The sequence below is a fragment of the Chrysochloris asiatica genome, unplaced genomic scaffold (assembly GCF_000296735.1).
Source record: "Chrysochloris asiatica unplaced genomic scaffold, ChrAsi1.0 scaffold00044, whole genome shotgun sequence".
In the NCBI taxonomy this organism is placed as follows: domain Eukaryota; kingdom Metazoa; phylum Chordata; class Mammalia; order Afrosoricida; family Chrysochloridae; genus Chrysochloris; species Chrysochloris asiatica.
Window position 1 is genome coordinate 18,159,291 of NW_006408562.1, and position 16,234 is coordinate 18,175,524.

The following is a 16,234-nucleotide window of genomic DNA, read 5'->3' on the forward strand; positions in this document are numbered from 1 at the left end:
AGAGAGAGAGAGAGAGAGAGAGAGAGTCTTTGTGGCACTGCAGGCTAATGTGCTTAACTGCAAGGTTGGCAGTTCAAGTTCACCAGCTGTTTCTCAGAAACTGTACAGAGTCGCTATGGATAGGTACCGACATGACAACACTTAACAACAACAGAAACACTCATATATTTTGTTGCTGTTAAATGCCATTGAGTCCACTCTGACACATAGTGACTCCATATAGAGTTTCTGAGTCTATAAATCATTATGAGAGCAGAAAGCTTCATCTTTCTCCTGTGGAACACCTGGTAGTTTTGAACTTATTAACAGCACAACTTGTAACCACTTCACTACCAGAGCCTGACATATATGTGTATATGCATACATACATATATATGTATATCCATATCCATATCTATCTATCTATCTATCTATCTATCTATCTATCTATCTATCCATCTACTTTCTGTGGCACTGTGGGTTAATGAGCTGGACTGCAAAGTCGTTTGAACCACAAAGTTGTCATTCAAGCTCTCCAGGCTTTCCTCGGAAGCCCCATACAGGTTTGCTATGGGTCGGAACTGACTCAATGACACTTAACAACAACAAACATATATATACACACATATATACACACTATTATCACTGTCCATCACAGTGGATCCTACTCAGATGAGAACTATTGAGAAGGGTGATGAAGAGGCTTCTCTTTGCCCTTTTCCCATTCTCCACCCCCATCTGGAACTAGATGGACTTTTCCAAATCTAATCAGCTTATTTGATTGCAAGGATTTCCCAGGACTTTTCACATAAAGACCAAGATTCTTGTTTTGCAGACTGGGGCCTCTCTCTACTGCCCAATCTCAGTTAACTTGGGTTCTTAGGTGGTCATAACTCATGATGAGTCCAGATGTTACAGAGCAGAATGGCTCCACACATGCTCATTAAATTTTGATTCAACTTAACAACAACAACAAAAATTGATAACACTATCTGGACTCCTGGTATGGCTCTGTAGGATAAGCGCTGCACCGTGAACCACAAGGTTGGTGGTTCGTACTTACCCACTGATTCTTAGACACGCTGTACTGGATCACTATGAGTTGGAACCAACTTGATGGCACTTAACAACAACGTATCACTATGTACATATGCCTTTTTAACTTTATTCGGCCACTACATCAATAATTATTCTCTGCTTTACAATAGTACACCCTAAAAATGGATGTAATTTAATAAAATCATTTTGATTGTTTTATATTTCCCTGGCAATACACTCTCTGTTACATCCTTGACAACCAAATTTAAAATAAACATCTGCGACTATTTGAGTGGAGGCAAAACCCTTAGAAATTTTAAACAAATATTTTGATTTTGTTTATGTACATATTACCAGCTGCTTCAGAAAATCTATTTGGAAAAAACTGAAATGACAGAAGAACTGAACACCTGGATTTAAATATTCAACAAAAAACCAGAAAGTAAACACTGCGATATTAAACTCAATCATCTGGGAGAACCCTACTTCCCAGTGGACTTGGGAAGCTATTTAACTTCACATAAAAGACACTGAGATTAAGTGGCAGGAAAATAGAAGATGAAAATCAAGGGCTCACTGTTGTGGAGACAACAATGTTGCATCCAAATAGTTGGATTGTTGGAAAGTATTTTTGGATTTCTTTTTGCTTTCTTTCAGTAGCTCTCAAGACGATATCAACTCTTATGCATCAGAGTAGAACGCTGTTCTAATGGGTTTTCAATGGCTGAGTTCTTACAGAAGTAGGTCATCAGCCTTTCTTCTGAGGTGTCTGGTGAATTTGAACAACCAACTTTTCAGTTAGCAGCTAAAGCTTAACCATTTGCACCTCCCAGAGCCTCTTCACAACATACAATTTCAAAGATAACACTATTTAAGACTTTTAAGATGGCAGTTGTAAAGCCTTAAAATTAGTGTGAGGGCATTCTTAGAGGAGATTTTAGGTTCATGAAATCTGTCCTGTACTTAGTATCATTCCCAATATAGAGTAATTTGGTTTGAAACAAACAGTTGGTGGTTCAAGCTCACCAGCTGCTCATTGGAAACCCTATAGAGGGTGGCTATGGGTTGGAAGCAACTTGGTGGCACTTAACAAGTGTATAATAAAAAAAATAAAATAAAATAAAATTACTTTTCCTTTTGGCTGTTGTTGCTGTGGTTAGTGGCTGTTGTTGGCTCTGATTGGCTGCAAGTCTAGATTACAGCCAGAGCTGCCAACATACAGTTTCCCTGGCCAGAGCTGTGAAGGAAGGAGATTAATTGGTCTTTTTCCCTGAGTCACTAAATTTGAGCTATTAACCTTTTTGTTACTTATCTAGTGCTTAACTGTTGTGCCACAAGAGCTTCTGGTTTCATTCTTTCTTCCCAGGTTTAGTAGTAACTGGTCATATAAAGATCACATTTAGACATTTAATGATAACAATAACATGATTTTATAAATATGCATACATTACAATTTGTTTTTCCTTCCACTAGTTGATAGGGTCATCTGACCATTTGAAAAGTGACCTGTTGATTTTAAGCACAGTGAGGGTTGACAATCCCTACCACAGAGAACTCTAAATATGAATATTACTTCATATTGGATGAAATGCTTTCACAGGATTCATACTTGCAACTTGCTATTTTATCATACTTGCAACTTGCTAACTTAACCTTATATGTGAGTAGGTTGGAAGAAAACTTATCACAGACTGGGCTAAAGACGAGGAACTCTGGTGGCACAGTGGTTAAGAGCTTAGCTGCTAAATGGAAAGTTCGTGATTCAAATCCACCAGACACATCTATGAGCAGAAGTTGTAGTAGTTTGCTCGCATAAAGAGCCATCGTGTCTGTTCTGACTCATAGTGACCCTGTATAGAGTTTCCAAATAGTGGCTGGTGGGTTTGAACTACTGACCTTGTGGTAGCAGTCCTGTGCTTATCCTATAGTGCTATAGCAGGACTCAAAAGGATTACAGAATTGGAACCCCTATGGGGCAGTTCTATTCTATTCTATAGAATCACTGTGAGTCAGAATCAACTTGATGGCAATGATTTTTGTTTGTGTTTGTTTGTTTGTTTGTTTGGGGGATGTGGTGGCCTACAGACCACATCTATAGCACATTTAAGGCTACTGTCTTTGAGTTGGTTCTGACAGAGCAACCCTACAGCACAGAGTAGAATTGCTCCACAGGGTTTCTGATCTTGCAGTTATAAGCCCAACTTGTAACTATACAACTAGGGCTCTTCATTTTACACCTACCACTCCGGATACAAGGAGCTCTGGTAGCGTAGTGGTTACGAATTGAACTGTGAACTGCAAGTTCAGTAGTTCAAAACTACCAGCTGTTCCGCGGGAGAAAGATGAGGCTTTCTGCTCCCATAAAGATTTACAGCCTTGGAAACCCTGTGCAGGGTCGCTATGAGTCGGAACTGACTCCAGAGCACATAACAACAACAACAACAACATGGTATCCTGGTATAGCATAGCAGGATACACATCAGCAGGGAGTGACCAGAAATCCAAACTGGATTCAAAAGAGTTAATGTTGCTGTTGTTGTTGTTAAGTGCAGTCGATTTGGTTCTGACCGATAGCAACCCTATAAAGGGTGTCCAAGGAATGACTGGTGACTTCCTCATTTCTTCCATTTGCTTTAGCATCTATATATTGAAGAGCAAGTTTCAGAGTCTCTTTATTTTGGTCTTTGCGTTCTTTCTTGTCCTATTAATAACTTTTTGCTGTCTTCCTGTGTGATGTTCTTTATGTCATCCCTACAAAGTTTCTTGTCTTCAATCATTATTTTCGAATGCATCAGATCTGTTCTGTAAATTCAGGTGGAATCTATTCAGGGTTATAAATTGACTACCATGGACTTTTCAAATTTTGTTCAACTTCAGCCTGAGCTTATATGTGAGCAACTGAAAATCTGTTTCAGTTTGCCTCTGGTCTTTTGACTGAAGATCTGAGCTTTTCCACTATATTATCCCACAGCTATAGTAGATTTTATTTCTGTGTATAGTCTTGTGAGCTCCATGTGTATAATCATCTTTTATGTTGTTTATAAAAGTTATTTTCAATGAAGGAATCATTGATTTTGCTAAATTCTACCATGCAATCCTCAGTATCATTTCTATCACCAAGGCCATATTTTCAACTACTGATTCTTTTTCTTTGTTTCCAACCTTTGAATTCTAGTCATTAGTAATTATCACTACATCTTAATTGCATGTTTGATAAATATCAGACTGAAGAACTTCATAGAATTCTTTAATTTCATCATCACTGGCTTTAGTGTCTGATGCATAAATTTGAATACTCATGGTATTAACTGTTCTTCCTTGTATTTGTATGAACATTATCCTATCACACAGCATTATACTCTAAGATATATCTTGAAATGTTCTTTTTGATTATGAATGAGATGGCATTCCTCTTCAATTTGTCATTCCTGTCATTGTAAACCATAAGACTGTCAGATTCAAAATGGTCAGCACCAGTCCATTTAGCTAACTAATTGCTAAGATAGTGATCATCTGTATGTGTTGCATTTCATTCAGACAACATCCACTATTCCTAGATACATACTTCATACATTCCATGTCCTAATTACTAATGCACATTTACATCTGTTTTTCTTCATTTGGATTTATGCCCAATTAGTGGAGTCCTGGTGTGGCACTGTGGGTTAATGCACCAGACTGCAAAGCAATTTGAACTGCAAGGTCAGCAGCTCAAGCTTGACAACTGCTCCTAGGAAACCCTATATAGGGTCGCTATGGGTTGGAACTGACTCGATGGCACACAACAAAAAGTGGGAGGAAAAAAGTTCCAAAATTTTTACTTCATTCTCATACTCATGGTCAACTCTACTTTGAGGAGGCAGCTCTTCCCCAGCCATATTTTGAGTGCTTTCCAACCTGAAGGGCCCATCTTCTTGCATGACAATATCCTTGTACTAGTTATCATGTTTCAATATTCAATATTTGGGTACTATCTAATAAAGTTTCACTGTTATTCATAAGGTTTTCAGTGGCGAAACACTCAGAAGTATCTCCCTCTCCTTCTCGCTAGTCTTTCTTTGTCTCGAAGCTCCGTTGAAACATGGCCACCATGGGTGTTCCCTACATTATATTTAAGTATGGTGGCATAGCTTCCAGAATCACAGCAACACAAAAGCTGCCACAGTATGACAAATTGACAGGTGTTTGTTGGGAAAATGTTGGTGGATTTATTAAAAAAATAAATTTTTCACATTATAAATTATCTCCTCTTTCTCATAAATGAAAAATCTGTGTCTATAAAAGACACTACTTTTAGGTTTCATTTGTATAAAACCAATACATGCATATTTTTACCACATGAAAATTATTGGGATAGTAATTCAGTATTCAAGTCTACCAAGTATGATTAAGAACATTGTATAAGGGAAAAACCATTTCCTTAATGAAAACTTGGTTGTGGTAGTTATTTTTCCCTTCTTTGTCAGGATGGCTGAGCAGTCTAAGGCACTGCGTTCAGGTCACAGTCTCCTCTGTAGGCGTGGGTTCAAATCCCACTTATGACAACTTTGTTTGGATGCCTGGTATGGTGTTGTGGTTTATTGCGTCAGACTGCAGAGTCATTTGAACTACAAGGTTGGTGGTTCAAGCTCACCAGCTGCTTCTTGGAAACCCTATACAGGGTCGCTATGGGTCAGAATGGACTCAACAGCACTTAACAACAGCAGTCATTTAAAGGCAAATATTACAAGCACTAGAATCAGAAATACATTGGAAATTTGTATATTACAATGATAGAGTGTATTTGTCAGTGTATAATTTTAGAAATTGAGTTTGGGGGTTAATTTTAAATTTTCTGTCATTTAAAATATCAAATTGATAAACACTGCAACTGAGCATCCAAAAATCTGGAGGCCCTGGAGGCTTCTAGAAGTCTTATGCATAGAAATGTGGTTTGGGAGAACAAAGTATTGAATATGGCAGACTGAAAAAATAGACCAATGGAGAGGATTTCTTTCTCTAAGATAAATGAAACTTGAACTTTTTTGTATTCTTAAAAGAACAAAGTGCTTGAGGGTATGTGATGGTGAGTCAAGGTCAAGGGCTAATAGACTTTCAAATACTTTGTATTTATTCTGTTCTTATATTCAACCATCTCTGTGGACCCTGAAAATGTTGTCTGTGAGATGTGAACTCTTTGGGGTAACATTACCTCTAACTATTGCAATCTTTGTCCTCAAGAAAGAGAATTCTTGCTTAAAATTTTTAAAAATGCAGTCTAGGAATCTGGGTAATTTTATGAGAAATCAAAGGAAACAGCATCTTATTTCTGTCTACTCAGAACTTCCTTACAATGCCTTATTCTGTGATCTGTAAAATACTAACATCAAAATTACCTAATGTAGTCAACATTGAGATTATCTGTCTGGACCCAAATGTGGGTGACAATATGTATGGTTAGGGCCAAGCAGTTTGCATTTTTCCAGCTTCTTAAGTTATTTTCAAGAATGATAGAATTTTAGAATCACAATTTTGTTGTTGTTGTTAAGTGCCGTCAAGTTGGTTACTACCCATAGCAACCCTGTATAGATTTTCCAAGGAGCAGCTGTTTAGTTTGAACCACTGATTTTGTGGTTCAAACCAAATAAAAGGTCTTATTTACAACTATCTTTGAAAAGTAAGCAAAAGTCCATTGATGCACTGAGGGACAAAAGGACCCAGTTATGTGCTTGTATCTGTATATAGGGCCAAGTGAACTCTCAGCATCAGACTACATCAAGAAGCCATCTAGGTCCATTAAATCTCTTTTCAAAACACAGAATTTACCAACAATGTACCTCAAGTAGCTTTTCATTTTATCTTCACCACTCCCTCCTCAACCCATGCATGTACTTGGTCTGATTACCTTATCCAGTCAGAAAACGGCTTAGAATCAAGGATGGCAAAACTTGATCTCATGTACTTTGTACTAGTATCAGGAGGGACCAGTCCCTGAAGAAGGATTCCATGTTGATGGTCAGTGAAAGAGAAGAATATACTCAGTGATACAGATTGACAGTGTTGGCAACAATGGGTTCAAATATACCAATAATTGTGAGTCGGCATAGAATGGAGCAGGGTTTTGTTCTGTTACACATAGGATCACTATGAGTCAAAAACAACTTAACAGCACTCAACAGCTAACAACCTATCTCATCCTAAAACTATAGCAACTGAAACTTAGATAAGATGGCAAGAAGAGACTGGGAAGCTGCTGAATATACAAGTATAGCCTCCTAACTGAATGGTTTTCTTCTTTAATCTTTAGATATAAACAGAAATCAAACACTTTAAAAAGAAATTGCAATACATTCTAAGATCAATTTTACAAAAGAAGAAGAAGAACAAAAAAAAATTTTTCTGAAGACAATGTACCCTGTGTATCAAGTGTGCCTCAGACACAGAAACCTGAAATGACAGCATCTATATGAAATCAATGAGGCAGATAGTTAGAGGGAAGGATTCAGAATGGCAATCATATCACCTGCAGATAAAGAGAGCTTCTCACTTTTTTTTTTGCATTTCCTATTGAATGATTTAAATGTAGAATGGAGATGGGACGTCAAGCCTTCTCATAGTGTTCTTAACAGTAAAGGATTATTTATGATGCTGAAAAAGTTAGCATAATCATCATTGGAGATGCAACTTTCTTCTTAAAAGTTATTTCACTAAGATTTGAAGATTTTGCTCTGATCAGCGTTACATAAAATTATCAATTGTTCTAAAATTATAATTGTCAGAGTATTTAGTTTTGCCTTTTTGGCATTAGTATTATTAGAATGCAATAAGACTAGTATCACAAATGGACATGTAATTAATATTTCCTGATTATAATTCTTTCAATATCAGCTCTTTCTTATAATATTTATTCACATGTATTGCCCTGGAATTTTCTTTCCTGTTCTGGCATATTTAAACTACAGAGACTCCAAAAACAAATAGATATATAGAGAATTTTTTCTCTATTAGGATTAAGTTTTAGATGCTTGTATTAATCTTACTCAGTTTCATGGTGTATTACTGATCATCATTGATCTGTATATGTCCCCTCTTTCATTATTATTATTATTATTATTATTATATTATTGTTATCATTGTTATATCTTGAATTTTTATGTACTTTACATTTAAGGCTATCGTAAGTGATATTGATTAGTATAATTTCAATTATAACTGATATTTACATAAAATATATTTAATTTATAAGCATTTCATACATTTATTTAGAATAATGGTTATTAGATTTTCTTGGATTTCTCATGTAGACAATCATAATTCAGAAACAGTGGCTTGTAAGATTTATTTCATTTCCTTATCTTACTGAATTATCTAGGACCTCCAGTTGAATGTGCATAAACCCAAAAAAAGCAAAAATTCTTGACAGTTTTCTTATTCCTATATGAGTTTGGAATAGAAACCCCCATGTATAATGAATCACTTTACTGACTGTAAAGTGTTTTGGTATTTCCTATTTTCTAAAAGTGGAATTTTTCTACCTCTCATTGTAATAAGAAGCCTTCAAAACTTCCAGATGTCTGCTGGTATCTCTGTGCAGTTATCCATTAGAAGTTTGTGGGTAAATTATTTAAATAGTTATATTAACTGATTTTCTAAGTAAGCATATAGATATTATCCTGTCATAGATAGCATTGTACTTCAACATATATTTTGAAATACTTTTTGATGATGAATGTGGCACCACTCGTCTTGAATGTGTCATTCCCAGCATAGTACGCCGTATGATTTTCCTATTCAAAATGGCTATAACCTGTACATTTCAGCTCACTAATGCCTAGGATCCAACACTCATCTGTCAATTTGATGTACTTTGATGGCTTGAATGTTTCTGTGATTCTGGAATCTATGTCACCAGTATTTTAAATACTGGTAGGGTCACCTGTGATGAACAGGTATCAGGTGAGCTTCCAGTCTGAGAGAGACTAGTAAGAAGAAGAGATGGATTACTTCAGAATATTTAGTCACTGAAAACCTTAGGAATAGCAGTGGAGCACTGTCATATGGAACCAGAATATTGAACACGATAAAGAACCCCAGAATATTGTCAGATACAACACCAGAAAATGAACCCCTCAGGTAGCAGGATCTTAAAATCCAACTGGGGAAGAATTTCCTCCTCAAAGTAGAGATGACCATGATGATGAGAATGGAATAAAGCTTTTGGAATCTTCATTTCCTGATGGGGCACAACTCAAAGTGAGGAGCAACAGCTGTAAACATGTATCAATAATCAGGACATGGAATGTACAAAGTATATGCTTAGGAAAATTGAAAGTTGTCAAAAATGAAATGGAATGAATAAACATCAATATCCTTGACATCAGTGAAGTGAAATAGACTAGTACTGGCCATTTTGAATCTGACAATCACATGATTTACTATACCGGGAATGAAAAATTGAAGAGGAATGGGGTCACGTTCATCATCAAAAAGAACATCTCAAGATCTGTCTTAAAGTACATGCTGTCTGTGACAGGATAATATCCACATGCCTACAAGGAGTCCTGGTATGGCACTGTAGGATAATGCACTGGATTGCAAGGTTGGTTTGAACTCCAAGATTAAGGGTACAAATTCATTATTCACTCCTCAGAAACCCTATCCAAGGTTGCCCTGAGTTGGAACTGACTCCATGGCACTTAACAAGTAAAACCAATTAATATATTATTATTTATGCACCAATTACTAAAACCAGTGATGATGAAATTTAAAAATTCATAAAAAATACTATCAAGATGTATTGATAATTACTGATGGTTGGAATGCAAAGGCTGGAAACAAAGAAGAAGGATCAGTAGTTGAAAAATATGGACTCAGTGATAGACATGATGCTAGAGATCACATGATAAAATTTTGTAAGACCAATGACTTGTTCATTGCAAATACCTTTCTAACACAGCATAAAAGATTATTATACACATGGACGTCACGAAATGACATACACATAAATCAAATTGACTACATCTGTGGGAAGAGACAATGGGAAAGTTCCATATCATCATCCAAAAGAAGACCAGGAGCAGACTGTGGAAGAGACCATCAATTACTCATGTGCAAGTACAGGCTGAAATGAAGAAACAAGTCCACATGAGTCAAAGTATGACCTTGAATATATACCACCTGAATTTAGAGATCACCTGAAGAGCAAATTTGATGAATTAGACACTAAGAACCACAAACCAAAAGAGCTGTGGGATGACATCAAGACTATCATACAGGAAGAAAACAAAAGGTCATTCAGAAGACAAGAAAAAATAAAAAGATCAAAATGGATGTCAGAAGAGACACTGAAACTTGCTCTCCAGTGTAGAAATGCTAAAATAGAAGATATAAGGAGATAAAAGAGCTGAACAGAACAATTTAAAAAGGTAGCTCACTAAGACAAAGTCAAATATTATAATGAAATGTGCAAAGATCTGGAGTTAGAAAACCAATAGGGAAGAAGATGCTCAGTATTTCTCAAGCTGAAACAACTGAAGAAATATTCTATCCTTGCTTTTCAATATTGATGATTTTATGGGGAAAAGAATATTGACTTATGCAGAAAACATCAAGAGAAGATTGAAGGAATACAAAGAGTCACTGTACCAAAAAGAAATGGTAGATTTTCAGCCATTTCAAGAGGTAGCCTATGATCAAGAACCAAAGATATTGAAGGAAGAAATCCAAGGTGCACTGAAGGAATTGGCAAACTGCAAGGCTTTGATAATTATAGAACACAAACTGATATATTTTAACAAATGGATGCAACATTAGAGACACTCGCTCATCTATGCCAGCATATTTGAAAGACAGTTACCTGTCCAACAGTTAGGAGAGATCCTTATTTATGCTCATTCCAAAGAGAGGTGATCAAAGAGAATGTGAATTATAGGACAATATTGTTAATACATCATGCAAGTAAATTTTTGCTAAAGTTAATTGGAAAATGGCTGTAGAAGTACATTACAGGGATCTGTCAGAGGTTCAGGTTGGATTCAGAAGAGGATGTGGAATGAGGGATATAATTGCTGATGTCAGATGGATCTTGGCTGAAAGCAGAGAAAACCAGAAAGATGTTTACCTGTATTTTACTGGCTAAGCAAAGACTTTCGATTGTGTGGATCATAACAAGCTATGGACAGTCTTTCAGAGAATGAATATCCTGGAGCACTTAATTGTACTCATGAGGAAACTGTATAGAGATCAAGAGGCAGTTGTTCAAACAGAACAAGGGAATACTGAATGTTTTAAAATTAGGAAAGTTGTGTTTCAGGTTATATTATTTCACCACACACATTCAATCTGTAAGCGGAGTAAATAATTTGAGAGTATGGATTTTGTGAAGCAAAACATGGCATCAGGATTAGAGGCAGAATAACAACCTGTGATATGTAGATGATACAATCTTGCTTGTTTAACTGAAGAGGAATTAAAATATTTATAGATGAAGATCAAAGATCATATAGTCTTAGATGTGGACTGAACCTCGAGGTAAAGAAAGCAAAACTCTTCACCACTGGACCAATAAACAACATCAAGATAAATGAAGAAAAGACTGAAGTTTGTCAAACTCTTCATTTTGTTGGGATCAACCATCAACACTCATGGAAGCAGCTGTCAAGAAACCAAATTACATATTGCAGAGGACTTCTGGTTTGGGGATGGTGAAAGCAGAGATAGACAGTGAAAACTCCACTGCCACCCCACCCACACCCCCCCACCCCCAAAAAAAAACAGAGAAAGAGCAGTTTGCAGAAAACTGCGGAGATTTCTTTCTTGTTTAGGGTTCCAGACATCAGCTTCCTGTGCCCACTGAGAAGAAATCTGCCTGGGAAAGCAAAATATGGTGATTTCTGAATCGATCCAGCTGCAGCGGCCAGCAGCCAAAAGTCCTCAGGCTGAAGGGTGGGGCTACAGACAAATGGAGGCAATGACCCAGCACTAGAAGCCACAGAGCTGCACATCTGGAGGAAGAGATATGACTGATTTTTCACCATTCACTTCATTTTTCATGTATCTCTCCTTTTCACCCTGATTGTGGCCTAACTGCACAGCCCAGACACCATCAGGCAGACAGGAGCACACACCCCAAAGGGTCCAGCATTGCACCCACAATTTCCCAAAGGTACAGAAAGGAAACCTGCAGGCTGCTTCTTATGATGTTCTGACCCTGGGAACCAGCCCCAAACTTTACCTAGGCAGGACCTTTTATTCTTGTCTGCACAGCAAAGGCCAGTGGACAGTGTCAATCACAATTTTATTTTTGTTTTTGATTGGTGGCATCTGTCTCTGCTTTTTTACTGTCTTTGTCTTTGGTCCTTTTGGCTTAACTCTTCTCCCAGGTGTTGTAGGTTTCTCCCCCTACCTTACCCAAGAAGAGTCAGCAACTGTGCCCACATAGCCAAGGTACAAGCATATCTTGTAATATCCCACCATCTGGACAAGAGTCAAAACCAGCTGCTAGCCATCACACATGAAAAGAGAAGTCTATCTCCAGATCATATCCACCAGGAGATGCTCAGCAAGCTTAACAACAAAGCAAAATATATCCATTTAAGCATTAAAAACTCACATAATTATTGAAAATGTCCAAGAAATCACAATTAAAGAGCGCAACACGTGTCCAAAACCAGAAAAAAGTAACTGATACAAATGAGCTGGAAGCAGACACAGACTTTCCAGTAGAAGAACAGGCTCTGGATCTGCCTGAGAAGGAAATCAGAAGAATAATGTGGAAACAAATTCAAATGGTCTGAAAAGGGGTGGAGGAAAATAAGGAAGAAGTCAGGAAAGTGTTACAGGAGCAATGAAACAAGATAAATAAACCATTGGAAACAATCCAAAAGCTGCAAAAAGAAGTCCAGATGATTAATAATAAAATATCAGAAATGGACAATACACTGGAAGGGCAAAGGAGCAGAATGGAAGAGATAGAAGCCAGAACCAACGATCTGAAAGACAAATCTCTCAATAATGCTAAAATAGAAGAGCAAGCAGAAAAAAAGATTAAAAAAATCTGAAGAGAGTCTAAGATTCATGCTGGATAACATGAAGAGGAATAACTGAAGAATTATTGGCTTTCCAGAACAGGAAGAATCACAGAAGTCCAAAGAAGAGATAGTAGATGAGCTTCTGGAAGAAAATTTTCCTAACATCTTGAAGGACAAGAAGATAAACACTCAAGAAGCTGAAAGAACCCCAGGAAGGATAGACCCCAAATGATAATCACTGAGACATATCATAAGCAAACTCTCCAAAATCAAAGACAAAGATAGACTCCTAAAAGCAGCCAGAGAAAAGAGAACTGTTACCTACAAAGACAAGAAAATCAGATTAAGCTCTGACTTCTCAGCAGAAACTAGGCAGGCAAGAAGGCAATGGGGAAACACATATAAAATCCTAAAAGAAAAAAAAAAACTGCCAACCAAGAATCATCCATCCAGTAAAACGATCAATCAAATACAATGGTACAATCAAAGCATTATTAATTGATTAGCATAGAGGTTGAATAAGTATGATGAAAGAATACAACCACGTCGCACAACTTTTTAAATTTTAAACCATGCAGTGTTCCCATGTTCTGTTCAAACAACTGCCCCTTGGTCCAAGTACAGATTCCTCATGAGCACAATTAAGTGTTCTGGAATACTCATACTTCGAAATGTTGACCATAGCTTGTCATGATCCACACAATCGAAAGCCTTTGCGTAGTCAATTAAGTACAGGAAAACATCTTTCTGATTTACTCTGATTTAAGCCAAGATCCATCAGACATCAGCAATGATATCACTCATTCCGCTGTCTCTTCTGAAACAGGCTTGAACCTCTGGAAGTTCTCTGTCAATGTATGCTTGCAGCCATTTCCGTATTAGTAAAACTTTACTCGCAAGGGATATCAAAGATATTGCCTGCTGATTTCTACATTCTGTTAGGGTGCCTCTCTTTGGAATGGGCACAAATACGAATCTCTTCCATATCATTCGGCCAGATAATGGTCTTTCAAATATCTTGGCATAGATGAGTGAGTGCCTCCTGTGCTTTCTCACTTTCTTGAAAGATTTCAATTTTTATTCCATCGATTCCTGGTGCCAATTCCTTCAATGCACCTTCAACTTTATCCTTCAGTGTCATTGACTCTTGATCATATGCTACCTCTTGAAATGGTTGAACATTAATTATTTCCTTTTGGTCCAGTGACTCTGTGTATTCTTCCATCTTCTCTTGATTCTTTCTGCATCATTTAATAATTTGCCCAGAGAATCTTTCAATAACAAAAGTCGAGGCTTGAATTTTTTTTTTTTCAGTTCCCTCAGCTTGAGAAATGCTGAGCATGTTCTTCCTCTTTGGTTTTCTGATTCCAGATCTTTGCACATTTTGTTGTAATATTTGGCTTTATCTTCTCGAGCTGTTCTTTGAAATTTTCTGTTCAGCTCTTGGACTCCTCATTTCTTCCATTTTCTTTAGCATCTCTATGCTGGAGAGCAAGTTTCAGTGTCTCTTCTGACATCCATTTTGAGCTTTTCTTTCTTTCTTGTCTTCTTAAAGACTTTTTGCTTTCTTCTGGTATGATGTTCTAGATGTCATCCCACAATTCTTCTGGTCTTCAGTCTTTAGTGTTTAATGTATCAAATCTGTTCTTGAGATGATCTCTAAATTCAGATGCAATATATTCAAGGTCATATTTTGGTTCTCATGGACTTGTTTTCATTTTCTTCAGTTTAAGTTTGAATTGCATATGAGCAATTGATGGTCTGTTCCACAGTCTGCCCTTGGTCTTGTTTTGACTGATGATATGGAGCTTTTCCATCTTCTCTTTCTGCAGATGTAGTCAATTTGATTTCTATGTATTCCTCTGGTGAGGTTCATGTGTATTATCGTCTCTTATACCATCTAAAGAAGGTATTTGAAATGAACAAATCAATTATTTTGCAGAATTCTGTCATAAGTTCTCCAGCATCATTTCTAATACCAAAGACATATTTTCCAACTACTGAGCCTTCCTCTTTGCTCCCAACCTTTGCATGCCAATCACCAGTAATGATCAGTACATCTTGATTGCATGTTTGACCGATTTCAGATTGAAGAAGTTGGTAGAATTCTTCTATTTAATCCTCACTGGCTTTACTGGTTGGTGCAAAATTTTGAATAATAGTGGTATTAACTTGGCTTCCCTGTAGGTGCATGGATATTATCCTATCACCGACATCTTTCTACCTCATGACTGATCTGGATATGTTGTTTTTGACAATGAATACATCACCATTCCTCTTCAATTTGTCATTTTGGGCATAGTAAACCATGTGGCCATCAGATTCAAAATGACCCATACCAGTCCATTTCAGCTCAGTAATACCTAAGATATTGATGTTTATGCATTCCATTTCATTTTTGACAACTTTTAATTTTCATACTTCATACGTTCCATGTTCTGATATTCAATGGATGTTTACAGCTGCATCTCTTCAGTTTGAGCTGTGCACTATCAACTAATGAAAGTCCTGTAGGTTTTACTCCATTAACATCTTCACTGTCAACTCTACTTTGAGGAGGCAGCTCTTCCCCAGTCAAATTTTGAGTGCCTTCCAACCTGAGGAATTCTTTTTCTGACACTATATCTGACAGTCTTTCTCTGCTATTCATAAGAATTTCAGTGACTGAAAATTTGGAAGTAGTTTGTCACTCCTTCTTCCTAGTCTGTTTTCATCTGGTGATAATCTGAAACCTGTCCACCATGGGTGACCCTTCTGGTATTTAAAATACTGGTGGCATAGCTTCCAGAATCACAGCAACTCACAAGCCACCACAAGATGACAAACTGACAGACGAGTATGGAATAAATGAGATAGAAAACAGGAAAACTATAGAAAGAATCAACAGGACAAGAAGCTGGTTCTTTGAAAGGATTAATACAATTGACAAACCATTGGCAAACCTAACAAGATAAAAAAGGGGGAACACACAAGTAAAACGCATTAGAAACCACATGGAAGATGTCACAATGGAACCAAAGGAAATCAAAAAGATAATAACAGAATAATATGAAGAGTTGTACTCCAACAAATTTGAAAACTTAGAAGAGATGGATACATTTTTAGAAAAACCTACTCACACGAAGTGAAGTAGAAGACTTGAACAGACCCATAACAAAAGAAGAAATTGATCAGGTCATCAAAAAATTCCCAACCAAAAGAAGTTCAGG